The following is a 21,433-nucleotide window of genomic DNA, read 5'->3' as shown; positions in this document are numbered from 1 at the left end:
ACGCTTTAAGAGGATTGTGCAGGTTTAACCTGCCTCAGATTGCTCTGTCTTAGGGAGGGAAGGAGAAAATATGTGGAACACAAAGTGTTAAAAAAAAAAAAAATCAATGGCGGGAAACATAAACTAATGAGAAAAAAAATTTGAAGCTCCACCCACTTCAGGGAGGGGGAAGAGGGGTGGCGGAGGAGGAGGAGAGGCAGGGGGAGGAATCGGAGGAGGAGCCGGGGAGAGTTTGTTTGTTGGGCTCTGGCTGCGAACTTGGCGGGTGTCGGCTAAGCGGCCGCCGGCGCCGCAGCCACCCCGGCCGGCTGCAGGGACGGCAAGGACCGCAGGGACGGCAAGGACCGCAAGGACCGGGACAACCGCGTCGAGCGGGAGCAGCCTCCGGCCGGAGGCGATCCGGGCCCCGACGGCGGCAGCCAGCGCTTCTCCTCGGGCCCCCGGTTCCGCAACTCACCGAGACCCTGGGCTTCTATGAGAGCGCCCGGCACCGGGAGAAGCGCCGGAGTCGCTTAGGTGAGGGGCGGCCGCCGCGGCCTCGCGGAGCAGAGCGGGTGGCTTCCCCGAGGGGACGAGCCCCTTCCCCGGCCCGAGCCCGGCGCCGCCGCCTCCTACAGCTGGGCCAGGAGTGGTGCAGAGGTCACGGCCAGCCCGGGGCTGTGAGGTTAGCGGTCACGGCGGTTCCCGCCCCGGGAGCCCCGGCGGGGCTGTCCCAAAGAGGCTATAATTTGGCTGAGAGGCGGCCACAATGTTGTCCGAGCCTTCTCGTCCGCCCGCGGTGCCAGCTACTTTGTTACTAGTGCCTAAGTCCGGGTCGAGCTCCCGCGGCGCCCGAGGGGCTGCAAACGCAGGGTCGCTTCCTCCGGGCTCCCCGAGACGAGTCTAAAATCGTGACCGGTCGCGAACTCGGGGCGCCGGGCGGGCTGGTTGGATCGTTAAGAGGAGCTAAAGTTGTGTAGAATCGAGAGGTACCGTGCTTTTTCTGCTATCGGACTGACTAATTTGGAGGGGGTCACCCCCCAGCTCCTGACTTTCTGTTTTAGGTCATCCCAAAGACTCGAGCAGACCGTCCACCGAACCGTGGCCCCATTGGGGCCCATTGGGGTTATTGGCAGTGAACTCCTATATATTCGAATTTGTCATGTTGATGTTTGGGGGGAAATCAGGAAGGGGTCACAAGAGGGGCAGACAGGTATTTGCCGAGACTTGGGGGAAATGCAGTAGAGCCCATTTTCCTCTATGTTCGAAGAAATATTAATGTAGAATTCATTTAGTCTTTCTCAGATTTTTGACTAAACTGTAACTTAAATTTGTGGGGTAGGAGGGGGCAGTGGGGAAGTCTAAGGAAAAGGACACGGACAATTTGTTTTCATATTGTTATTTTCATGTAGTTTCATAATAATCTATTATTTGTGTGGATATTTTTGAAATTTTTATGAAGGGTTTTACCTATGTTACCTCATTTTGCCTTCATGCTAGTGTATGGAAAAGAGAGAGATAAGGTGAAGAACTTAGAGGAATGTATGGATTCTTTTTCTGTATTTTATTTTCATTATTTCTGGGTTTCCCCTATAACCTGTATAATAGGTGCAGGCTCATATCTACTTGAGCCTTGACCAACTATAACCATATTTACTTAACTTGAGCTGATGACGTTTATCAGTATTTGACATTTATTGATATTTAGTCTATTCGTTGGACCACTATCTGCTTGATTAAGCCTGAAGGCCTGATTCTCTGTTTCCTAGAAATCAGGAGATTTCCCTGAAACCTTTCATTCCAATCTCTCCCAATAGCAACAACCAATTAGATGCCTCCCTCCCCCCCCCCCTTCAATACTCTCTTTCTTGTGATATAATCTCTTGTATAAAAGCTGTGTATCTTTACTACTTCTCTAGCCCTACTACCTTGAGCTTCCTCTTTCTTATCTCTTGATGGGACAGCTGGGAGGTTTTTAATAAATAACTTCTCTGCCGTCTACTGAGTGATCTCTGAGTAGTCATTTTGGGTAAGGGTCTTCTACATCCCTCACAATAGCAGCTAGCTAAACGGGAGGCTTACAGTCCTCCATCTAGTAAGTAGCAGGGAGAATTTCAATCAAGGTCTTTTGAATTCCAGTCCAGTGTTGATTTATTTCCCCCTTTTAAATTATACTTGGCTTCCTCCCTTAAAGCCATTCTTTTCAGTTATGGGATTTCAGAATCACAAAATTTTATATTTGGAAGGAGTGTTAATGGACCTCAGTAAAAATCCTTTTACATCTTCAACAGGTTTAAGTGACTTATGCGACGTTGTTCTGCCGAGAAGTGACAGAATCAGAAGCCGTGCCAAGTTTCTAGAATCTTTGACCAGTGGTTGCAAGTTGTATATTCCGAAACGGATTTAATTGTTGTCTCCAGAGACAGACTGGACTTGGATGTGATTTCATTAGTCTATACCAATATACATCAGCACTTTCCTCACATGATGTGTAGTAGAGAGGGCTTAAGTGACTTGTCCCATACCTACTATGTGTCAGAGACTGGACTTGAACCCAAGTTCTCTTTCTACTACCCTCAAAAAAAGTAGGATTGATGTTGTGGTAATAATACTGTTACTGAATATGACAGCTGAGAAAACTGAAATTGTCAGTGCTATTTCAGTGAATATGGACTGGCTGTACCATTTTTTTATTCTTGCACATCAGTTCATATGTATGCACACAAGTTCTTATTTCTCTTATTGAAAATTGCTATATTAATTTATAAAATTAACTATGATTTAGCACTGAAATTTGAATTTCTGTGACTTTAATAATTTAAGAACCTGAAGTGTAATAGATGGTATGTAGCCTATAATAATAAATATGTTAAATCTAGAGAAATCCATAGCCCGAGTGTGCAGGAAGTTGAATTTTTAAATTGTTCATTTTTGCCTCAAACTCTATTAGGTTTTTATTTTGTTGTCATTCCTTCTTGAAAGGAATATTTACTCTGAATGGACAGGAGCTTAGTAAGAGAAAGGTATTAAATGTTCCTTTTGGATAACTCTTATTTGCTTGAACTTATCCAATTCTTCGCATCGCACTTCATCCTCCCATTCATTATAGCACTAGTTATCATCCATCTCCTATTCCTCCACAAAACAGGCTCTAACAACCCTTCAGGCATTAACCCCGATTCAGATGATATTCCATTCCACCTGGATTAAAAATGCCCTAGGCCTAATCCTACTTCTCCTTTTGCTTCTTATACTAGCCCTATTCTCACCAGACTTATTAGGAGATACAGACAACTTCTCACCAGCTAACCCCCTAACCACTACTCTGCACATCAAATCAGAATACTTTCTATTCGCATAGGCTAGCTATCTTCTACTCAATCCTCAATAAACTGGGCAATGTGCTAGCCCTACTAGCCTCAATCCTAGTTCTCCTAATCATCCCTCTACTCCACACAACCAACCAACTAAGCATAATATTCCAACCAGTCTTCCAAACACTATTCTGCATCCTAACCGCCAGCCTACTTACACTCACCTGAATTGGAGGCCAACCTAAAGAACAACCCTTCATCATCAAAGGCCAATTAGCCTCCATGCTCTACTTCCCACTAATCATTGTTCTTATGCCCCAAGCAGGCTTATTTGAGAGCTACATACTAAAACCTAAATGAAGAGTCCAAGTAATTTAACCAAAATACTGGCTTTGTAAGTCAGCAATGAAGATAAACTCCTTCCTAGGACACATCAGGAAGAAGGCATTACACCTCACCATCAACACCCAAAGCTGATATTTTCCTTAAACTACTTCCTGTAACTCATCACAAAACTTTTACAATTATTTAACTAATTTTAATTTGTATACTCTCAGTATTAAATTTTTTTCCACAAAAAACTTATTACATAATATTTATGCTATAAGACATACTTATATATAGGACATTCATATAGATCCCCTACCATATAAGCATGTGATTTACATGTCATGTATAAATAAATATTTATGTATATAGAGCATATATTTATAGTCCTCTATCATATAATAATATACATATTAAGTAAATATTACTAAATACATTAATGTTAATATTACTAATCAATATTTAATACATGCATATCTTTACCTAATATATCTGTTTTATATATATATATATCTGTATATATAACATAAGACATAATATGTTGGCATACATAGATATTATATCCATGAAGAGTGATCAACAAAGCTATTTCCTCTAGCAGATCATTAACCTTAGGAATACCTTTATCCTCACCTCACGAGAGATCAGCAACCCACCATCTGAAGATACATGATCCTTCAGAGCAAGCCTATAATCTGCGGACGAACCTGACTACTGGTTGCTACTTCAGGCCCATTCCTTCCTATTTCAGCTCAACCATGCTTTTCGTCGAGGCATTTGTCATGGTGTCAGTGCGGTTTGGCCTCAAAATCGTGGCATCTCCAGTGATTACAATGGCATTAGGTAGTTTTTATTTTTAAATTAAAAGCACTCAGATTGAGATGTTGCCAATCTTTAATTTCTTTATTTTTTTTTTGAAAATTTAATTTTATTTAATAATAACTTTGTATTGACAGAATCAATGCCAGCATAATTTTTACACAGCATTATCCCTTGCAATCACTTATGTTTCGTTTTTTCCCCTCCCTCCCTCCCCCCCCCCCAAGATGGCAAGCAGTCCTATTTCCCTTTCCCTTCTTTAGTATCTCTTTGGGCAGTAGAAATACTGCTGGATCAAAGGGTATGCACAATTTGATAACTTTTTGGGCATAATTCCAGATTGCTCTCCAGAATGGCTGGATTCGTTCACAACTCCACCAACAATGCATCAGTGTCCCCGTTTTCCCGCATCCCCTCCAACATTCATCATTATTTTTTCCTGTCATCTTAGCCAATCTGACAGGTGTGTAGTGATATCTCAGAGTTGTCTTCATTTGCATTTCTCTGATCAATAGTGATTTGGAACACTTTCATGTGAGTGGTAATAGTTTCAATTTCTTCATCTGAAAATTGTCTGTTCATATCCTTTGACCATTTATCAATTGGAGAATGGCTTGATTTTTTATAAATTTGAGTCAGTTCTCTATATATTTTGGAAATGAGGCCTTTATCAGAACCTTTAATTGTAAAGATGTTTTCCCAGTTTGTTGCTTCCCTACTAATCTTGTTTGCATTCGTTCTGTTTGTACAAAGGCTTTTTAATTTGATATAATCAAAATGTTCTATTTTGTGATCGGTAATGGTCTCTAGTTCATCTTTGGTCACAAATTTCTTTCTCCTCCACAAGTCTGAGAGATAAACTATCCTATGTTCCTCTAATTTATTTATAATCTCGTTCTTTATGCCTAGGTCATGGACCCATTTTGATCTTATCTTGGTATGTGGTGTTAAGTGTGGGTCCTTGCCTAATTTCTGCCATACTAATTTCCAGTTATCCCAGCAGTTTTTATCAAATAATGAAATCTTATCCCAAAATTTAGAATCTTTGGGTTTGTCAAACACTAGATTGCTATAGTTGACTATTCTGTCTTGTGAACCTAACCTTTTCCACTGATCAACTAATCTATTTCTAAGCCAATACCAAATGGTTTTGGTGACTGCTGCTTTATAATATAATTTTAGATCAGGTACAGCTAGGCCACCTTCATTTGATTTTTTTTTCATTAATTCCCTTGAGATTCTTGACTTTTTATTGTTCCATATGAATTTTGTTGTTATTTTTTCTAAATCATTAAAATATTTTCTTGGAAGTCTGATTGGTATAGCACTAAATAAATAGATTAGTTTAGGGAGTATTGTCATCTTTATTATATTCGCTCGGCCTATCCAAGAGCACTTAATATTTTTCCAATTATTTAAGTCTGACTTTATTTGTGTGAAAACTTTTTTGTAATTTTGCTCATATAATTCCTGACTTTCCTTTGGTAGGTAGATTCCCAAATATTTTATGCTATCAACAGTTATTTTGAATGGAATTTCTCTTTGTATCTCTTGCTCTTGGATTTTGTTGGTGGTGTATAAGAATGCTGAGGATTTATGGGGATTAATTTTGTATCCTGCTACTTTGCTAAAATTATGAATTATTTCTAATAGCTTTTTAGTAGAATCTCTGGGGTTTTCTAGGTATACCATCATATCATCTGCAAAGAGTGATAGTTTGGTTCCTTTAATCTCTTTCTTGACTCTTATTGCAGAGGCTAGTGTTTCTAATACAATATTGAATAATAATGGTGATAGTGGGCAGCCTTGTTTCACTCCAGATCTTACTGGGAAAGGTTCTAGTTTTTCCCCATTGCATATGATGCTTACTGAAGGTTTAAAATATATGCCCCTAACTATTTTAAGGAAAAGTCCTTTTATTCCTATGCTCTCAAGTGTTTTTATTAGGAATGGCTGTTGGATTTTATCAAATGCTTTTTCTGCATCTATTGAGATGATCATATGGTTTTTGTTTGGTTGGTTGTTGATATAGTCAATTATGTTAATAGTTTTCCTAATATTGAACCAGCCCTGCATTCCTGGTATAAATCCTACTTGGTCATGGTGTATTATCCTGGGGATGATTTTCTGTAATCTTTTTGCTAATATTTTATTTAAGATTTTAGCATCAATATTCATTAGGGAGATTGGTCTATAATTTTCTTTCTCTGTTTTCAGCCTACCTGGTTTAGGTATCAGTACCATATCTGTGTCATAAAAGGAGTTTGGTAGGACTCCTTCAATCCCTACTTCTTCAAATAGTTTATTTAGCATTGGAGTTAATTGATCTTTAAATGTTTGATAGAATTCAGATGCAAATCTATCTGGTCCTGGGGTTTTTTTCTTAGGGAGTTGATTAATAGTTTGTTCTATTTCTTTTTCTGAGATAGGAGTGTTTAGGATATTTACTTCTTCCTCTGTTAATTTAGGCAAGTTATATTTTTGGAGGTATTCTTCTATTTCATTTAAGTTGTCGAATTTATTGGCGTAAAGTTGGGCAAAGTAACTCCTAATTATTGCTCTAATTTCCTCTTCGTTAGTGGTGAGTTCTCCCTTTTCATTTTTAAGACTAACAATTTGATTTTCCTCTTTCCTTTTTTTAATCAGATTTACTAAGGGTTTGTCTATTTTGTTGGTTTTTTCATAGAACCAACTCTTAGTTTTATTAATTAATTCAATAGTTTTTTTACTTTCAATTTTATTGATCTCTCCTTTTATTTTTTGAATTTCAAGTTTAGTGTTTGATTGGGGGTTTTTAATTTGTTCCTTTTCTAGCATTTTTAGTTGCAAGCCCAATTCATTGACCTTCTCTTTCTCTATTTTATACAAATAGGCCTCTAGAGATATGAGATTTCCCCTTATTACCGCCTTGGCTGCATCCCATACATTTTGGTATGATGTCTCATTATTATCGTTTTCTTGGATGAAGTTATTAATTATGTCTATAATTTGCTGTTTCACCCAATCATTCTTTAGTATGAGATTATTTAGTTTCCAATTATTTTTTGGTCTACTTTCCTGTGGCTTTTTATTGAATGTAATTTTCAATGCATCATGGTCTGAAAAGGATGCATTCACTATTTCTGCCTTACTGCATTTGAGTTTGAGGTTTTTATGTCCTAATATATGGTCAGTTTTTGTATAAGTTCCATGAACTGCTGAAAAGAAGGTGTACTCCTTTCTGTCCCCATTACATTTTCTCCAGAGATCTATCATATCTAATTTTTCTAGTATTCTATTTATCTCTTTGACTTCTTTCTTATTTATTTTGTGGTTTGATTTATCTAATTCTGAGAGTGCAAGGTTGAGATCTCCCACTATTATAGTTTTACTGCCTATTTCTTCTTGCAGCTCTCTTAATTTCTCTTTTAAGAATTTATATGCTACACTACTTGGTGCATATATGTTTAATATAGATACTTCTTCATTATTCATTCTACCCTTTAGCAAGATATAGTGCCCTTCCTTATCTCTTTTGATTAGATCAATTTTTGCTTTAGCTTGATCTGAGATCAGGATGGCTACCCCTGCTTTTTTGGCTTCACCTGAAGCATAGTAGGTTTTGCTCCAACCTTTTACCTTTAACCTGCATGTATCACCCTGCTTCAGGTGTGTTTCCTGTATACAACATATTGTAGGATTCTGGCTTTTAATCCATTCTGCTAACCGCTTCCTCTTTATAGAGGAGTTTACCCCGTTCACATTTATGGTTAAAATGACCAATTCTGTATTACTTGCCATCTTGTTAACCCCGGTTTATGCTTTTCTCCCTTCTTACTCCCTTACCCCCCTTCCCAGTATTAAGCTTGTGAGCACCCTTGCTTCTCACAGCCCTCCCTTTTTTAGTATCCCTCCCCCCCCTTAAAGTTCCCCCCCAACTTGCCCCTTTCCCTCCCAGTTACCGTATTCCCTTCCACTTAGCTTATTCCTTCCTTTTTCACTTTTCCCTTCTCACTTTTCAATGAGGTGGGAGAAGTTTCACCATAGATTGAATATGTCTAAAATTCTTCTCTTAATGCCAATTCTGAAAGCAGTAAAATACTCACTATATTCATCCCTCTCCATTCTTTCTCTCAGATATACTAGATTTTCTTTGCCTCTTCATGAAATGTAGTACCCCCACTTTCCCTTTTTTCTGGTACAATGTCCTTTTCACATCTAGTTTCTAGAACAAGGTATACATGTATTCTTTATACATCTTTATAGCCGAAATATAGTTCCCAAGATTAATCTTTACCTTTTTAGATTTCTCTTGAGTTCTGTGCTTGTAGATCAAATTTTTTGTTAAGTTCTGGCTTTTTCATCAGAAATAGATGAAATTCACTTATTTCGTTGAATGTCCATCTTCTTCCTGGAAAAAGATGCTCAATCTCGCTGGGTAAGTTATTTTTGGTTGCATACCAAGTTCCTTAGCCTTTCGGAATATCATATTCCAGCCCTTCAATCCTTTAATGTGGATGCTGCCAGATCCTGGGTGATCCTTATTGTGGCTCCTTGATACTTGAATTGGGTTTTTCTAGCCGCTTGCAGTATTTTTTTTCCTTTGCTGAGGGTTCTGGCATTTGCCACTATATTCCTTGGTGTTTTGATTTTAGGATCCCTTTCAGTAGGGGATCGATGAATTCTTTCAATGTCTATTTTACCTTCTGTTTCTATGACTTCTGGGCAGTTCTCTTTGATAATTTCCTGGAAAATAGTGTCCAGGCTCTTTTTTTCATCATACTTTTCTGGAAGTCCGATGATTCTCAGGTTGTCTCTCCTGGATCTGTTTTCCAGGTCTGTTGTCTTCCCCAGAAGGTATTTCACATTCTTTTCCATTGTTTGATTTTTTTGGATTTGCTTGACTGATTCTTCTTGTCTCCTCGAGTCATTCAATTCCAATTGTTCGACCCTGATTTTCAGTGAGGTATTTTCTTCACTCACTTTTTAAAGATCTTTTTCTAATTGTCCAATTGAGTTCTTTTGTTCTGTGGAATTTTTTTCCATTTTGCCAATTTTGTTTTCCAGTTCACCAATCCTATTTTTCAAGGATTTGGTTTCTTTATCCACTCTCTCTTTAACTGACTTCTCCAGGCTCTTTTGCCAAGCCTCCCTCTCCTTTTGCAGAGCCTCCCTCTCCTTTTGCCAAGCCTCCCTCTCCTTTTCCCATTTTTCTTCTAGCTCCCTTGTGAGAGCCTTTTTAATTTCCTCCATGAGATTCATCTGTGCTGAGGAACATATGATCTCCTTTGGGGATTCACCTGGGGACTGTTTGTTTTTAGTCTTCTCAGGATTTGGAGTCTGCTCTTTATCTGTATAAAAGCTGTCCAGGGTTAAATTCTTTTTCAGTTTCTTGCTCATTCTGTCTACTTATCAAAGACAAACTATCAAAGAAACAGAAGGAAAAAAACCCCTTGAATGGAGGCTGCTTTCTTTGGGGGAGGGGCAGGGTATTCGTGAGGCACGGGTCCTACTGTGCTATGGCGCTTGCGTGCTGAGATCCGAGCGCTCTGAGATCCGAGCGGGCTGAGACACTGTGGGGGAGGGGTGGCCAGGTCCCGAGAGACTCCAGCTGTTTGGGGCTGTATTCTTCACCCCCGGTGTTTTTAGCTTCTCTGCTGGGCTGCTGACTCACTGCCGGAGCAAAGTATCTAATCCTGTAGCAAAGCTCTCCCTGCAGAGACGACTGCGATCACGCCCAACCCCCTCTCCGCTCTACTCGGTTCTGAGCTGCTATCTGTGCTCTCACTGCAGCTGCTGCCCGCAGACTCCTTCTGATTTAAATACCGTCCCCGCCCTCACGCAAAAACAGACCTTTCTTGACGAGTCTCAAGTATGGTTTCTCTTGGTAAGTAATTGTATGTTTTTTTTCAGTCGAGCATTAATTCAGAGGCATGAAATGAAATGAATAGTGAGAGAAAAACACGGAGGTTACACAGCAGTGTATTTCCTCTCCGCCATCTTGGCCGGAAGTCTAATTTCTTTAAAATTAAACGTCAATTTTAGGAAATTTGACATTTCAAAAGTGGCCATTGTTCCTGTACTTGTCAAGACAAATAATGTAAGTCTTTAGAACACTACATATAATATAATACTATTTTTTAGTGGAATACTATTTCAGGTACCCCACATTACTCCACAGTTTCATCTTTGCCTCCCCAAATCAAGATGCTTTGGTTTCCACAGTGGCTTTAAGCACATACACACCATATTCGATTTCATTAGCATTCTTCACCCATTGAACTATGAAGTTGTAACATTTGGTCTTATATTTAAAGTACAGGTAACAGGAAATTATCAGAGTAGACATTCTTTGGGGAGGAACAGAGAATGTTTGCTTCTTAAGATATCAAGGGTGTGTGTGTGTGTGTGTGTGTGTGTGTGTGTGTGTGTGTATGTGTATGACTGGGACTAGTAGTAATAGTCAAAGAAATGGTGTTAAACCCAAAGATTGTTATTTCAACCTGTAAAATTTTTTGTTGTATATTACTCCTGTTGTATATTAAATTATATAAGCAAAAGATAAATATAGTACTAGTCTTCAACTTAGTCCATTCAAACCTGGCTTTCAGTCTTGCCTCTGATATAGCCTAGCTGTATTACCTTAAGCTTGAAATATATAAACTTACTGACTCAGTTTCCTCAACTGTAAAATAGGAATAGTAGTTGTAGTACTTATTGTGGAGAGACTTATAAGAGCATGGAAGTGAAAGGCTTCACAAACTTAATAGTACTATCTAAATGCCAGCTATGATTCTTTATGGAATTATATATATATATAATTTTTATTGACAGAACCCATGCCAGGGTAATTTTTTACAGCATTATCCCTTGCACTCACTTCTGTTCCGATTTTTCCCCTCCCTCCCTCCACTCCCTCCCCCAGGTGGTAAGCAGTCCTTTACATGTTAAATAGGTTACAGTATATCCTAGATACAATATATGTTTGCAGAACCGAACAGTTCTCTTGTTTCACAGGAAGAGTTGGATTCAGAAGGTAGAAATAACCCGGGAAGAAAAACAAAAATGCAAACAGTTTATATTCATTTCCCAGTGTTCTTTCTTTGGATGTAGCTGCTTCTGTCCATCCTTGATCAATTGAAACTGAATTAGCTCTCTATCGAAGAGATCTACTTCCATCAGAATACATCCTCAAACAGTATCATTTTTTGTTGTTGTTGTTGTTGTTGTTGTTGTTGTTGTTGTTGTTGTTTTTAATAACTTTTTATTGACAGAACCCATGCCACGGTAATTTTTTACAGCATTATCCCTTGCACTCACTTCTGTTCCGATTTTTCCCCTCCCTCCCTCCACTCCCTCCCCCAGGTGGTAAGCAGTCCTTTACATGTTAAATAGGTTACAGTATATCCTAGATACAATATATGTTTGCAGAACCGAACAGTTCTCTTGTTTCACAGGAAGAGTTGGATTCAGAAGGTAGAAATAACCCGGGAAGAAAAACAAAAATGCAAACAGTTTATATTCATTTCCCAGTGTTCTTTCTTTGGATGTAGCTGCTTCTGTCCATCCTTGATCAATTGAAACTGAATTAGCTCTCTATCGAAGAGATCTACTTCCATCAGAATACATCCTCAAACAGTATCATTTTTTGTTGTTGTTGTTGTTGTTGTTGTTGTTGTTGTTGTTGTTGTTTTTAATAACTTTTTATTGACAGAACCCATGCCACGGTAATTTTTTACAGCATTATCCCTTGCACTCACTTCTGTTCCGATTTTTCCCCTCCCTCCCTCCACTCCCCTCCCCCAGATGGCAAGCACTCTTTTACATGTTGAATAGGTTACAGTATATCCTGGATACAATATACATGTGCAGAACCAAACAGTTTTCTTGTTGCACAGGGAGAATTGGATTCAGAAGGTATAAGTAACCTGGGAAGAAAAACAAAAATGCAAGCAGTTTATATTCATTTCCCAGTGTTCCTTCTTTGGGTGTAGCTGCTTCTGTCCATCCCTAATCAATTGAAACTGAATTAGCTCTCTTTATTGAAGAGATCCACTTCCATCAGAATACATCCTCAAACAGTATCATTGTTGAGGTATATAATGATCTCCTGGTTCTGCTCATTTCACTTAGCATCAGTTCATGTAAGTCTCGCCAGTCCTCTCTGTATTCATCCTGCTGGTCATTTCTTACAGAACAATAATATTCCATAACATTCATATACCACAATTTACCCAACCATTCTCCCATTGATGGGCATCCATTCATTTTCCAGTTTCTAGCCACTACAAACAGGGCCGCCACAAACATTTTGGCACATACAGGTCCCTTTCCCTTCTTTAGTATCTCTTTGGGGTATAAGCCCAAGTAGTAACACTGCTGGATCAAAGGGTATGCACAGTTTGATAACTTTTTGAGCATAGTTCCAAATTGCTCTCCAGAATGGCTGGATGTGTTCACAATTCCAACAACAATGTATCAGTGTCCCTGTTTTTCCACATCCCCTCCAACATTCCGCATTATCTTTCCCTGTCACTCTAGCCAATCTGACAGGTGTGTAGGGGTATCTCAGAGTTGTCTTAATTTGCATTTCTCTGATTAATAATGATTTGGAGCATATTTTCATATGTCTATAAATAGTTTTAATTTCTTCATCTGAGAATTGTCTGTTCATATCCTTTGACCATTTATCAATTGGAGAATGGCTTGATTTCTTATAAATTAGAGTCAATTCTCTATATGTTTTGGAAATGAGGCCTTTATTAGAACCTTTGACTGTAAAAATGTTTTCCCAGTTAATTGTTTCCCTTCTAATCTTGTCTGCATTAGTTTTGTTTGTACAAAAACTTTTCAATTTGATATAATCAAAATTTTCTATTTTGTGATCAATAATGATCTCTAGTTCTTCTTTGGTCATAAATTCCTCTCTCTTTCACAGGTCTGAGAGGTAAACTATCCTATGCTCTTCCAATTTATTTATAATCTCATTCTTTATGCCCACGTCATGAACCCATTTTGACTTTATCTTGGTGTACAGTGTTAAGTGTGGGTCAATGCCTAGTTACTGCCATACTAATTTCCAATTTTCCCAGCAATTTTTGTCAAATACTGTGTTCTTATCCCCAAAACTGGGGTCTTTGGGTTTGTCAAACACTACATTATTAAAGTTATTGGCTGTTTTGTCCTTTGAACCTAACCTATTTCATTGATCAACTAGTCTATTTCTTAGCCAATACCAGATAGTTTTAGTAACTGCTGCTTTATAATATAATTTTAGATCTGGTACAGCTAGGCCACCTTCATTTGATTTGTTTTTCATTAATTCCCTTGAAATTCTTGACCTTTTGTTTTTCCATATGAACTTTGTCATTTTTTCTAGGTCATCAAAATAGTTTTTTGGGAGTCTGATTGGTATAGCACTAAATAAATAGATTAGTTTAGGTAGTATTGTCATCTTTATTATATTTGCTCGCCCAATCCAAGAGCATTTAATATTTTTCCAGTTGGTTAGATCAGACTTAATTTGTGTGGAAAGTGTTTTGTAGTTTTGCTCATAAAGTTTCTGATGGAAATAAATTTTTAGCAACTGTTCATTCTTACAATTTTTGCTCTGGTGGTAAAAATTAATATTCTTTCAAAAGAAGAGAAAATGAGAGGAGGGGAGAAGAAGCATTCATTGCTGAAGAATAGATTAGAGCACTCTTAGGTCTGGGGTCAGGAAACCCTGCCTTTCTCAGATGTTCTCAGGCCCAGTATACCCTTTTGGAGCCTCAGATTCCTATATGTGAAATGTGCATAATATTTGATAATTTAATATTATAATAGCATAAGTTTGAAGAGGCAGTGTGGTATAATGGCCAGAGCACCCAACCCCATGTCAGGAACTCCAGGCTTCAGGAACTGATTCCTTGGTACATACTGGCCCTGTGACCATAGGCCTATTGACTTTTCTCCAAGACTGCATCTCTAAAGCTGCTCTGCATTGGCAAAGGAACTTTTCTTCATGAATGTTCCCCAAACTAATAACATCATGTATCTGGTCATATATATATATATATACTACTTCCATACTACATAGATATCTACACATAGTTCTATGTGACCTGAGCTCCTGGAGCACTGAAGGCTGACTGGATTCTGAAACAAAGATCTAACCTCTGCTACTTATCACTTGTAACATCTCCCTAGTCCTTCTCCTTTCAGCATCCCCTTTATAATCTGTGAAAAAGGGAGATTTCATTAGATGGTTTATAAGGATCTGTGAAGTTAAAATGCTTGGATTATTTGGTAGATCATTTGTAAGCCCATTTATAACATATACATATCTTTTTATCTGATAGCCTGAAATGACCGTAAGTCTAATGTAGACAAATGAAATGGTTTTACACTCTACTGACAAGTTAATTTGCATTTTAAATTCTTAGTCAACAAGTAAAATTATAATGGGCTGAAGCTCGAGTTGATGCACTGAGGTCCCAAGCACGTGAGGCTAAATAGTAATTGGACCATACTCTATTAATATATGCTTGGAGAAAGAATGGCCCCCGCCCACTCTTTGTGCAAGTTCTGATGTATTGTATAGGAAATGATGTAGGGACGATTTTGGTGGGTGGAGAGAGAGGAGTGGGGAGAGAGGCAGAGAGCTTGCTGGCCAGATTCATGTAGCGGCTGCTCACATTCCTATCGCCATCCCCCTTCATCTCCACAAAGAATAAAGATCGAGGATCTTCCCTTAATCTGAATTCCTGACTCTGGCTGATTTTAAAATATGTGGTCATTACATAAATTTAAAGTGAATTACACATGGAAAATATTATTCAAATGTCTTTGACTTGATAAAGCATTTAAAGTCTCAAACAGCTGAGAATATTTGATTTTTAACAATATTTTTATGCAAGCTCCCTCCTTTCATTGTATCTATGTCTCTGTCCTTCCCTCTGTCCCCCTTCAGTATTACCAGTGACATGTCTACCTTGAGATACACCTGGAAGCCTAAAATTGTCAAAAAGAGAGCCCAAAAGTTTACCTGACAGCAGTCAAACTAATATACCAAGATGAAGCAAAATTGTTGTAAACCAAAAGGCATTGTCATAACCAAAAGACATTGTACAGAGACCATCCAAGTGAGAGGTCTCCATGCCCCATGTTGTTTATAGAAGTGAGAAGAAAGCCAAATATGTGCTACTTAAGTAGATTCCCAAAATTTATAGTACACCATGATGAAGAGCCAGATGCAGACCTGATGTGCAACAGTTCTTACTATGCAGAGAATGCTAAGGGGATTTTTTTTTTCTGAAAATCACAAAGTAGAGCCAGTAGGTCATGCAGCCATCAACATTTTGTTCTCCCAAGTATTTCACCTCTAGCCCTTCCTGCTGCCATCCCTAGTATAAACCATCCCAGGGTACCTCCTTGCAGCTTTGCCCACCTGTTTTATTTCCTCACTCATTTGTTAGCCTGCTGGCAGATTCCTCTTCATTATCCAGAGATCTTGTCATAGCTTAGTCCTCTACTAAAAAAAAAGTCTTAAGTGACTTTTTTCTTTTAGCTTACTGAGGAAAATTGAACCTCCTTTCCTGGAATTCAAGAACTGCTATAGTCTGATGCTGTTTTATTTTTCTAAGCTTATCTTTTACTGCTCCCCTCCAAGCTGGTCTTATTATCCCCAGGATACACATTCTGCATTTTCCCATCTAAGTTGATAAAATGTAAAACAGTTCAATGTTTGAAAGAACTATGTTAGCTTTTATATAAATATATTTATATTTATATATTTAATATATATAAATTTTTATATTTTATATATATTTATTTATATGTATCTTGGGTAAAATTGTCAAACTTAGGAAGGCCTCATATATATAAAATATGGAAACAAATATTTGTTTCTTTAGTAATTAAAAATGGAAAAAGGCAGCATAATTGGATCTTTAGTTCTTGGTGAGGAATATATCAATCATCTATTAACTTAAAGTGAAAAATAATAAAAAGTTACTCTAACACTGTCTTAATAATGAAAAAGAAAGAACTCAATTGACAAGAAAAATCATTTAAATAAATTATTCTTTTTTCTTTTCTTTTTTATTATAGCTTTTTTTTTTGATAAAACATATGCATGGGCAATTTTTCAACACCGATTCCTGCAAAAACTTCTGTTCCAACTTTTCCCCTCCTTCCCTCCACCCTACTACCCACCAAGTAGTCCCATACATGTTAAATATGTTAAAGTATATATTAAATATAGTATATGTATACATATTTATACAGTTGTCTCATTACACAAGAAAAATCAGATTTAGAAAAAAGGTAAAAATAACCTGGGAAGAAAAACAAAAATGCAAGCACACAATAACAGAAAGCGTGTAAATGCTAAATTATTCTTTCTTGTAAAGAAAATTGAGCTATAAAAATGACTAGCTGGGTTATTCTGTCCAAAATTATAGAACAGAATCACTTCACAAAGTTTAGATATATGTATAAGAAGGTTTATAGTAATTAAACATGTATTCTTAAGAGGGAATCAATTTAGCATTTATTAAGTACTTAACATGTGCCAGACATTTGGCATACAAAGATAAAATTAAACAGTCTCTATCCATAAGCAGCTTCTAAATTTTGTAGGAAACGCCACATTATACCATGTACACATTTAAGTCAATACAAAATACACACAAGAGAATTTCAAGTGGAGATATTGGCCCAAGGTGGGGAAAGGAGGGAGGAATGGACTAGGTCTCCTTTGAAAATGATCTTCAAATGCAAAGAAAACTTGGGATATTTAGAGTTAGCTGTGAGTGGTGAGTATATTTTAGACATAGGTACGAAGATGGATGAGAGCTGGTGTGTCATGGTCAAAGCACAGCCTAACAGCATTTAAGAGTATCTGAATGGGGTTCAAATATGATAAGGCTGAAAAGGTAGATTGTGGCCCAGCTGGGAAGGGCTTTAAAGTAAGCTAATTACATTTGATATTTGATTTTAGACATAATAGGGATTGTATTGAGCAGGAATATGGAATAGTCAGACCTGTGTATAGTTTAGAAATAATAATTTGGCAGCAAAGGGAGCATTTTAAGGCAGTGAGAACAATTATAACCTGGGGTTGGAGCACATGATCTGCAGGAGGACCCAGCAAAGGAGACTGAGAAGAAGGAGTCCCATAGGTGGGGGGGGAAGTGGGGGACCAGGAAAGTCCTGAAAACCTAGAGGGCAGAGGGAGTGGAGGAATATTTTCTTAATCACTCTCTCTCTCTCTGTGCCTTGGGGGTAACTAGGTGGTGCAGCGGATAGAGCATCAGCCCTGAAATCTCGATAACCTGAGTTCAAATCTGGTCTCAGTCACTTAACACTTCCTAGCTGTGTGATCCTGGGCAAGTCATTTAACCCTAATTGCCTCAGCCAAAATAAATAAATAAATAAAGTAAAAGCCTTGAAGGTGGTGTGGGTGAGATGGGTTTTGTGGGCACAGTTTTGTGCCTTGATTACGTGATGTTGAACAAGGCGCTGCCCTGCTTTGGGTTCTTGTTTTCTCATCTCTGTGCTGTTGATTGGAGGATGTTGAAGGACACTTTCAATTCCAAAATGCTTTTGCTAACATGAATTAATTTTCTTAGGAGAAACAGAGAAAACAAGAAGGAATGTAGAATGGTAATGCAAAGGGAGGGGGTAGCACAGGGAGCTTGCCATAAACATCTGGTCCTGATTCTTAAGGCAAAGGAAGAACCAAAGATCCAAGTGGTACCTTATGATACGGCAAGTTGTAGGTGAAGAATCTTGTCATCAGCTTTGTGGATCACTCAGGAAGGAAGAAATCTGTAAAACACTCACTGAGAATTGCTCAGGACCTGAATTAGAAAAGACTTAAGGGCAATTGTCTCTTTACATTTGGCATGGTTTCTTACTATTTTAAAGATTCTTGATATGCCTTCTTTCCCTCTCTGTGTTTCTGTCATCAAAGTTCTAAACTACCTTCAAGGTTAAGCTAATTTCCTTCTTTCCACAAAACCTTTTTTTAACAAAATACTTTTGGTGTCTGTGATAATGTCTTAGAGCTAGAAAGAATTGAGCCCAACAATGTTTTACAAGTAAGGTAACTGAGACCCAGAAAGGCTTCATGATTTGCCCATGGTCACACAGCTAGTATGTGTCCGAGGGTAGCATTTGAACCCACATCTCCTGACTTAGGGGCTACTACTCTATCCATTTCTCCACATAACTCCAATATATTGCCATGAGGAACTGGGGGTGGAGGAGCAACAAGTGACAGTAACGAAAGCGGGAGATAGATGTGGATGATAGTTCAGCCTCCCAGAGTTCCAGAGCTCCATGTCACTCACCCCCCTATCATCGATAAGCTTACGTCTGGAGAACATCCCTCTTGAAAGGAAGGATTCTTTGATTCTGGCTGGAACATCTCTCCTGACAGCCATACCAGATAGAAGCATTGTCCTCCCTATTTGACAGATCCCTTGATGATGCCCATGTTCTGTGCACGGTTAAACAAAGGACACAATCTCCATTGTCACATCTGTCTCCTAAGATTTTGACATCATTATTTCAAATGCCATCTGATCCAACTGGTTGTCTTTTTACCATCAGGCGGCTCGAGCTTTGTGTTTACAATTTGGGATAACAAGAGAGGAAGCTAGGAGCATAGTAAAAAGCTGTACAGCTTGCCTTCCTTTTCACCCTCCTACACTCCCTCCAGGGAAGAACCCTCGTGGTTTGAGACCCAATGAAATCTGGCAAATGGATGTGACCCATTATAAATGTTTTGGTCATCTGTCTTTTATCCACGTTGTAGTAGACACCTTTTCAGGATTCACTTTTGCAATACCAGCAGCAAAAGAGACAGCCCGAGTGGTCACTGAATTCCTCATTCAAGCATTCGCCATTATGGGTGGGCCACAAGAAATAAAAACAGATAATGGAGCTGCATACTAGTCCATGACAATTGTCTATAGAATAATCTCCTGCCATATAGTAATGTCCTAACCCAAACCAGAGTTTTCTCTCGTGCTTCTGTCTGTAATGTTCTTCTCTAAAATATAATATTCTCTGGGAGCAGGTTTCTTGGGGGGCTTCTGGAGGCAGCCTTCCTTTCAGTTCAGTATAATAATCACATCAAATGCAGCCAGGAGTTGAAGTCCAAATCCTTTATTGTCTCTATCCAAATGTTGTCCTTCCTTGGGCCTGGTTAGCTTTCTTAGAGGCCTATCTCTTTCTTTGATTCCCAGAGCTCTTGCCGCTAGTCCTTTGCCTCTGCCAGCTTCTGCCTCTAGCTCCCTCCGAGTCTCCAGCCAGCACAAAGGTGGAATATGGAATGAATCTGACTCCACCTCTGAGAGTGGGCTTGTGGGCTTGCCGAAATGCATCCTGGTTGAGGCTCCTAGCTTATATATGTTCTCTTAAAGGTGTGAATCTTATGGAACTCTTAATAAGTACTAAGTACATTTAGAGAACTGGTAAGCACCCTGCTGAACAACCATTGTCTCTATCAATTCCACTGACTTAGTACCTTGTAAGAATTCTAACATCTGTCCTTGGATCCTCTTGATCACCTTTCATGGCTTCAATCACCATCTTATTCTAGATGACACCAAATCTGTATATCCAGCACTAATCTCTCTCCTGACCCCTAAACCATTACTACCCATTGACTTGGTTGACTTTTTTTTTTTAAAAAACCAGGACCTTCCTTTGGCATGTCAGAGTCTATGTGGTTGAAATATGACTTTATTAGCCATTAGCTTGCTCCTGAAATATACTTCTCCTCCAGATGGCACCGTTTCGGTTGGGGCCATTTACCCATGTTCCCAGCTCTCAAATTAACTGTGACTTTTCATTTCTCATATCTGCTCAGAACTTCTCTCTTCTCACTGCTTTTATCACCATCATCCTAATTTGGACTCTCAGCCCTTCTTGTTGGTACAATTTCAGTAACTGGTTTGTCTGCTTTTAGTTTCTCCCTCTTCCAATCTATCATTGACATATTTGCCAAAGTAATTTTTCTAAAGTTTAAGTATTCTCATGTTATTCTCCTGCTTATAATGTTTCTGGATTCTCTTTTGCCTTGGGATAAATTGCAAATGTTTCACCTTAACATTTAAAACCCTTCACAGTTTGACACTGGCCTACTTTTCCAAAATTATTTCCATTATTCCCATTCACACATTCTGCATTCTCTCCGAGGTCTGCCTGCTTGCTGCTCTCAGAACTGGACGTGCTATTTTCTACTTGCTTTTGGATAGGCTATTCCCTATCCCGGAAATACATTCACCTCCCCTCTGCTTCTTAAAGGCCTTAACTTCTTTCAAGGCACAATTAAACTGCTAACTCCTGGGGAAATCTCTGGGCTCCAAGTTCTTGGTTCTCTCTCTCTCCTCAGATTAACTTGTTTGTACTTAATCTGTTTACATGTTGTGTTCACCCAATGCCTAGCACGTTGTGCCTTGCACATAGTAGATGCCTTCATAAATGTCTGTTGAATTGAATCTAGCAGTTCATTCAGCATATGTCCAGAACATTCAACCGTGTACATGATAATACTGTGCTAAGTGCTGAGTGCCTTATGTGGTTCTCTATTGCTTCTCCTGTGTACAACTCATCTCCCCTACTGAAATTGTAGGTTACTCTCTATAAGAACTTGTTGACTAGTGTTTCTGTTTTGTCACTTTATTTTTCTATAGAGCTTTCATTGTTGAGGTTCCTCAGTGCTGACCTAACCAGAGGGTAGGGTACTTCCTCGAACATAATGAGGCAAAGTATACAGAAAGAAGAGAAAGAGTATACATATGTATGCGAATACAAAGGAACTGGAAAAAATATTGTATTCTTTTTCATCAAAGATGGACTTATTTTTGAAATGTTAGTCATGTCAGAGTGTTGGTCATGTCGAAGTTCTTCAGAACAAAATTGACTTTGGTAAAGATACTGAATATGATATTATCTCACAAGTCAGAGGAGCTTGAGTTCTGGAATAAAGAAAGAATATGAAAGTTGTATTTTTACTATAA

General features: G+C 38.5%; 1 long non-coding RNA gene across 1 annotated transcript; it reads left to right on the top strand.

Annotated features, from left to right (window-relative positions):
- Window positions 1–258: 258 nt before the first annotated feature.
- Window positions 259–3,032, top strand: LOC127543028 (uncharacterized). The gene is made up of 2 exons (XR_007949114.1): window positions 259–516; window positions 2,271–3,032. It is a non-coding gene; the product is annotated as an uncharacterized LOC127543028 (long non-coding RNA).
- Window positions 3,033–21,433: the final 18,401 nt, after the last annotated feature.

The sequence above is a fragment of the Antechinus flavipes genome, chromosome X, assembly GCF_016432865.1.
Source record: "Antechinus flavipes isolate AdamAnt ecotype Samford, QLD, Australia chromosome X, AdamAnt_v2, whole genome shotgun sequence".
In the NCBI taxonomy this organism is placed as follows: Eukaryota; Metazoa; Chordata; class Mammalia; order Dasyuromorphia; family Dasyuridae; genus Antechinus; species Antechinus flavipes.
This window is presented reverse-complemented; position numbering and strand designations above follow the sequence as displayed.